General features: G+C 38.9%; 1 non-coding gene across 1 annotated transcript; it reads left to right on the forward strand.

Annotated features, from left to right (window-relative positions):
• Positions 1-5,814: 5,814 nt before the first annotated feature.
• LOC141603366 (small nucleolar RNA R71) lies at positions 5,815-5,921 on the forward strand. The gene has a single exon (XR_012525246.1). It is a non-coding gene; the product is annotated as a small nucleolar RNA R71 (small nucleolar RNA).
• The last annotated feature ends 1,563 nt before the right edge of the window (positions 5,922-7,484 follow it).

Genomic DNA, 7,484 nt, shown 5'->3' on the forward strand with positions numbered 1-7,484 from the left:
ATCTCCTCTCCACCCGGTCTACTACCACTAGGAATGCTAGTAAAGAATACTTCCCCATCCGCCCAACTAGGCAAAGGACAAGACGGATCAAGAAGTCCTTGCCTAGCTAGATGTAGGAGGGGCGGATATTGGGCCTTGTAAGCATCCACTCTATCATTGTAAGCTTGCTTATGCATTTCCCTCATGAGTAGAGTCAAGTAATCATTTCCCACTTCGACATCTTTGGGTTTGAACTCGTGGTATTCAAATGGGTAAGGTGGGGTGATAATGGAGGAGGAGGGCTCGGCAATTTCACCCCTTTGTTGTTGAATGATATACTCGGTCTCTTCGGAGAAAGGGAGAAGGTAGTTCGGTCGGTGAACATTCAATCGGCAAATTTTGGAAGGCGAGGTGAAGGATATAGCTTCATTTGTTAACCACCCATATTTGTCGTCAAGAGTGTCGTGCTTGACCTACTTAAACTTGTGAATCATGGTGTCCATATCAATAAGATGGCCTCCTTTAACCGGCACATAAGTGTTGTTTTTGTTGAAATCCCGGTTAAATTGCTTAGCCATATGGGTAACTAGTCCTCCATTGACAATAAAGGCGGTGCCTTCTTTGCCACAATCGACATTAAGTCATCGTTCAACCAAAAGTCTTAGAGCATTGTATGGCTTGGTAAATTCCCTCCCAATGTTCAAGGCCGACTCAAGGAGAATACAATCGAGCTTGGTAATATGATTTGTGCCATTTCTAGCTATCAAAGTATTCCCAATGACCTTATGCCATACTCTAATACCCGGATGGTGGACTAAGAGAGCACGACAATCATGAAAGCGTATGAATTTCTTTCCGGAAATTGCCATCCAAAGAGGAGCGGGGTCATACTTGATAGGAGTCTTTGTATATTTCGGGTTATCACTAAGGCCTAATATCTTACCCAATTCGCCATAAGTTATGCGTCTATCAACATTTTCAAGACGAAACTCGATGTTGGTTCGAGTCTCTACCCTTGTGACTTTCAGAGAACTTAAAAATTCCAAGGTGAGGGAGGGGTATGTCAATTCTTTCATTGTAAACAATTTACCCAACCCCATAAACTCAAAGAAGGTTTTGGTTTATTCAGGAACACCCAACTTTGACAATGCATCTTCACAAATAAACTTAGTAGGCATGATGGTTTTCTTAGCAAAGAGAATGAATTTCTCCCTATGAGAGTCGAAAGTGAAAGTTACCTCCGGATAATTGGATAATTGTTCAATGACCGAAGTTGTTGATGTTGTAGCTTCCATAGGAAGATCTTGTTGTTGAACCTCCAACCTTGCTTCATGGACAATCAAAGCCTTTGACAATTGTTTTACTTGAAGAGCTAGTTGCCTTTTGGAAAGTGTCTTCTTTTGGGGTGACTTGTTGCCTCCTTTAGTTCTTGCCATTCTCCTTTGCTTGATTACACCAATGAAAGATTGAAATCTTCAATTTTTAGTGATACCCAAATCGATTTAGGATGAATGAATGTTGCTTTGTTTCCTAAAAATCGACTCAAAAGTTGAAGATTTTGGTGTTTGAATCACTTGTTGTTGCAAACGGAGTGATTAGTTTTTGTTGTGAGGAAGTTTGAATTTGATTTGGTTGAGGAAATTTGATTTTGTTGATGGAGAGGATGAGGGTTTTGGGTAGTGTTTGTATGTTGAAGAAATGAGAATGAATGGGAGAAGTGGTCTTTAAAAGATCCGTTATATTTGAAAATGCAGTGGAGGACGAGCAGACCAGGTGTCAGGATGCTCGGATTCTTCAATGTTTGGCTCAGGAAAAGACGCCACGGGACGAGCGTCTTTCTGGAAAGACGAGCGGATTCTTTGTGGAGGGACGAGCGTCTTTCTGGGCGGACGCTCGGATTCCTTTACAGAGAAAATCCTAGAATTTTTGCAGCAAAAAGAGGAGCGTCTTTTGTGAAGGACGACCGTCGAGAATGAGACGAGCGGATTCTCAGTTGAGACGCTCGGATTCTTTGTCAGACCAGGTTTTTGTATTCTGCAGCTCTACCAGATGAGCGTCTGGTGACTTGGGACGCTCGGGTTTCTTCAGGTGATAAGTGCATTTTCTATACATTTTAACCATTTATATTAGTTTGATTTTACATATCATTTAGCACTTCCAAAGTGTTTTTAAGCTAATATTGTGTTTCTAGTGCAATTGTGTGTTCAAGTGTGTTTTGTAGGAAAATGAGCTAAATGAGCTAAAGTACTATAAAATGTGCCAACACTAGAAGTAAGGCTAAGTATGGGAGCAAGATTGGACTAAGTGTTGAAGTGCATGGATTTTGCATGAAGAAAGTGTTGGATCAAAATAAAAATGCAAGCAAAGTCAATATGCAAGTCAAGCCCAAATTCAAAGTCCAAATTATGGTGGAAAATATCGGATGCTAAGAAGCTTTGGATGCTAATATCACATTTAACCATGTGATTAAAGAGACATTAAGAATTTGCATGGGATTCCTTTTGGCAATTACTCAAGAATTGAAGGAAAATTAAGAGTGTGCTTAGGATGTCATTTTGGGATTCCTCTACAAAGTTTACTCTCTTATTTCCTATATAAGAGGTGCTAATCACACACCTTTACACAACACCATTCTTACATATATTTTTATTCCAAAATTCTCTCTAAATATTAGTAGTTTAGTTTAGTTTAGTTTAACTTGTATTAGTTTGTTACAATATTTCTATTATCAAGTTCAAGATTTATTCCAAGTTATTTCCATTTGCAATTGTTCTTCTATTTTCATTCAAGGTAATTTTATCTTTATTTTAATTATGTTATTTATCATTTCATTTAGAATTAGTTTAGTTTATATTTTCACAATGTTAGAATAATTTACCTTTGTCTAGGGAATAAAGGAAGCCATGCATGATTAAGTAATTTGTAAATGTCAAAATAAGGATAAGTTAATATTGTATAAGTGTTTCTATCACATGTTTGCACCATAATGTTTAATCTATGTTTAAAGGCCTTATTCATTGATTAAGTTTGTTCATTCGTTCTAAAAGTCGAGAGGCATGGAATTGAATTAGACTAAGCATGTGTAGTAGGACGACCTAGTCATGGACGAGAGTTTCTCTAGGACCCGGTCTATGGTTGACACTAATATCGTAAGATGGGTGTCTTTAAGCCTAAACATTTATCGTAAAATCAACTTCTTAACTTGTCATGAGCAATTACATAATTAGCATGTGTGACCCGATCTCTCTAGACATTTTATTTATTATTGTTTTATCACTTCAACCCAAACCAATTCAAACGTAATCGACCAAGGTAAAATTCAATCCATAACAATTAATTAATAACTCTCGTCTCCTTTGGGTTCGACCCCTAAGTACTACATTAATTTGTTGCCTAGGGTAAAAATATTATCTTTGCATAGGTGTGCGATAGCCTATCATCAGGACGAGCGGATTGTCCATTTGGCCGCTCGGATTCTTCCCTGACCACACGGATTCAGGTCCATCCGTGGGTACTTCGTAACCCGTGTCATTTTCATTCTTCAATTCTCGTGTTATTCATTGTAGGGGCACTACAAAGGCATGAATAGCCTAGGCAATTGCTATCCCCACACTAAGGTAAAGCACTACACATCAATAAAATCATAAGTCCCTCCCTCACTTCTCTCAAAATGATGAATATCTTGATCAAGGCACAAAAATATAAATCCAAAAAATGACGAAAATGCAATGTAATAATTGAAATGCAAGTTAGGGAGTTAGAATATTTACAAATGGTGGTTTAGGGAGGACTCCACCAAACTCTCATCCAATGTGAGATGTCAAGGGGGGCATGTTCAAGGTGTTGTTAATGTTACTCAACACCTTGAAAAAGTAGTCGAAAGCTTGCTCATTATCATGATAAAGGTCCTCAATAGATTTTTGCACTTGTTGTTCTCTATGATGGTCTTTGTTCATAGCATTACCAATATAGAGATTGAATATCCCTTCAAACCCATCATCCCAAAGACCGCAAACTTCATCTACTTGATCATTAAAAATTTCTTGAGTTGATAGAGACAACTCTACTTCTTTCTTGTCTTGGCCAATGAGGCCGTCTTCTTCACTTGTCATGGCTATAGTGATCAACCATAAAACATGGCTCATGCAATCGGGGAGCTCTCATGGTCTTATCAAGATTGAAAGTGATGGTTTCATCTCCCACTTCAAGGGTGAGCTCTCCATGCTTCACATCGATCACCGCTCCCGCGGTGTGCAAGAAAGGTCTTCCTAATATAATAGGAATATTGGAGTCTTCTTCTATGTCAACAATAACGAAATCCACCGGGATGAAGAATTTTCCAATTCTCACGGGAACATCTTCCCATACCCCTAAAGGTGTCTTTGTTGATCTATCCGCCATTTGAAGCGTGATGTTGGTACATTTGAGTTCTCCCATTCCTATCCTCTTGCTAACCGAATATGGCATGACACTAACATTTGCCCCAAGGTCACATAAAGCTTTGTTGATTGTAGTGTCACCAATAGTGCATGGAATGGAGAAACTTCCCGGATCCTTGAGTTTTGGAGGTGAACTCCCTTGAAGGATGTCACTACTCACCTTAGTGAAGGCAATAGTCTAAAGCTTCCGGATTGATTTCTTCTTCGTAAGGATGTCCTTCATGTACTTTGCATAGGCCGAAACGTGATTGATCAATTCCGTGAAAGGAATCGAGACTTCTAAAATCTTCACAATTTCCATGAATTTTCCAAGTTGGTCATCAAACTTAGGCTTAGCTTGATGACTCGGGAATGGAAGTCTAATCACAATGGGATCCTTCTCTTTGGCCTTTTCTTCACTTTTCTTTGAAGCTTCTTGATAGGTGGGTTCTTGTTCCTTAGAGTTTTGCACAACTCTTTCCTTGTCACTAGCTTCCACAACTTCATCCTCAACTTGCTTCTTTGGCCCTTCATATCTCGTACCACTCCTCAAGTGAATGGCACTAACCGTTTCATGTCTTGGGGGATTACTTTGAGGTGGTAATTGCCCCTTTTGTCTTTAAGAGCTTGAAGATGCTAGTTGGGTCATTTGAGTTTCCAACATTTTTGTGTGGGCTAGGATGTTGTTGATGGTGATGTCTTTTGCTTGGCTATCGTTTTGCATTTGAGTGAAAAATTCTTGTTGATTCTTTTGCATTTGGAGGACCGCTTTTTGAACATCAAAACCTTGGTCATTTTGTTGATTGTATGGAGTTTGATTTTGATAACCTTGGTTTTGGTTGTAAAAGGGTCTTTGATTTTGGTTTCTCATGGGAGGTGGGGTGTATGTTGGTTGAGGGTTTTGAACATTTTGGTTTTTGTATGAGAGATTTGGATGGAATTTGGTGTTTTCATTGTAATAGTGTAATAAGGGGTACCACTTTTGTATGCTTGAAAAGCATTCACTTGCTCATTTGTTCCCTTACATTCACTTTGGTCATTTCTCAAAGTTCCACAATTCTCACATATCCCACTTGGGATTGATGAAGATGCCACCATGGCATTAACATGATGCTTTGGTGATTTTGAGGCTTCTTCAAGCTTAGCCATAGCCTTCTCAAACTTCAAGTTGATGGTATCAATATGAGCACTAAGTTGAGCACCCAATTGAGTAATAAAGTCCACTTCATGCTTTCCACCTCTAGTAGCCTTGCGGGGTCTACTATATTGTGAATTATGGACCGCCATTTCCTCAATCTTGTTCCAAGTTTGATTATCGTCAACTTCGGTGAACATACCATTTGATCCCATGTTGAGAATGTTTCTTGAGTCTTCATAAAGACCATTCCAAAATTGTTGTACCAAGAACCACTCGCTAAGTCCATAATGAGGACATGAGCGACAAATTACTTTGAATCGTTCCCAAGCTTCATACAAAGATTCTTCGTCCCTTTGCTTAAAACCCGTAATTTGAGCTCTTAGCATGTTAGTCTTTTCCGGAGGGTAGAATTTTTTGTAGAAAGCTAGAGCCAACTTCTTCCAAGAGTCAATTTGATGCGAACATTATTTGCGCACATTTAGTCCCCTAATTGAGCCCATTTTGCATACTAATATAACATTCCATAGCCATTTTATCTGTCAAATGCTTCCTATTTTGCTTTCCTATCGCTTTGTGCTTGATTTGTAGGAAAGGAGACAATTAGGCGGAAATTCCCGTCTCTTGAGCTTATTTGGAAGGACATTGACGATCTTGGTTGAACGAGTATTGAAGGAAAGGCAAGAACTAAAGACTAATCCCTCAAGAATATTCTGAAGAAGAATCCGAGCGGCCAAGGAGACAAGACGCCCGTCCAAGAAGCCCTGAATCCGAGTGTCCAAGCCTTGAAGACGCTCGTCCACCCCTGCAACAATCCGAGCGGATTACCCTCTGTGGACAGCGGGCCGCCCACGGGGGCGCTTGGTGAGAAACGGGGACAAGCGTTTGCATTTTGTAAGGAGTCGCCACCAATTTTTATGGGAAATTGGAACCGTTCGAATACCTCGTGTCATGTCAAGACACAAAGTAGTGACATGAACACTAAGCAATCGTTACCCTTAGCATTCTATGTCTAGAATGACTCTCGTGGATGCCAATGAACACGGGTGCTCACGGAGATCTGGAGTAAGGGGTGAGGGTACGTATTAGGAAGCTCTTTTGATCGAACACCTAATCCCGCCCGCCTCGATAGCGGCCTCTACTAATGATTAGGGAAGTTATTCGTACTTGATATATCGTCGGCTATATGCATGCAATGCAACATCCATAGATTAATCCTAACATGTGAGAATTTACTAAGTTGGTGAACAATTAATTTAATCATACAATTAGGTCGAAGTAGGATTTAATATTGATTTACATGTGAAAACATACAAGAAATAGGATAAATGAAATAAAAGAAGAATTACAATAATGAAAATTACATTAATTACATTGGGATAGGCGATTTATGTCGAAAATACCTTTAAAACGGATGATTTGAGAAAAAGAATAAAAGAATAAAAGAAATAAATTAACGAACAGGAATTAGGATGATATTACTTAATATTAGTTAATTAATTACGTAAACTAATTAAACTAGGTCAAAGCGTAAACGGAGTTCGGGGATGAAATCATCTGGAACAGCGCAGCAGATCTGCGCCCCTCGGAAGAGGTGCGGCGATTCTTGCGTCTGTTTCAAGGGTGAGTTCGGGCCGTAGCCGAATCGCAAATCGTTAATGTTAATTGTTAATTTTATGGATTGATTAGATTATTTGACTCGGATGAAAGTAATTTAATGTATTATTTACATATGAAGGGATCATGAAAGACAGTAAAACATGAATGAGACGGAATTAAGACGGATTATTTACAAGGAATAACGATTAATGAACAAATTAAACTAACTAATTAATTGATTAGATTAAACATGATGAATATGACGAATTAACAATGAATATGGACGCAAATATATCAAAGGTAAATTCTTAAACTCAATATAGATGAAATTGAATCTCTAAAACCCGGATTTG

This window comes from Silene latifolia, chromosome 9, assembly GCF_048544455.1.
Source record: "Silene latifolia isolate original U9 population chromosome 9, ASM4854445v1, whole genome shotgun sequence".
Taxonomy (NCBI): Eukaryota; Viridiplantae; Streptophyta; class Magnoliopsida; order Caryophyllales; family Caryophyllaceae; genus Silene; species Silene latifolia.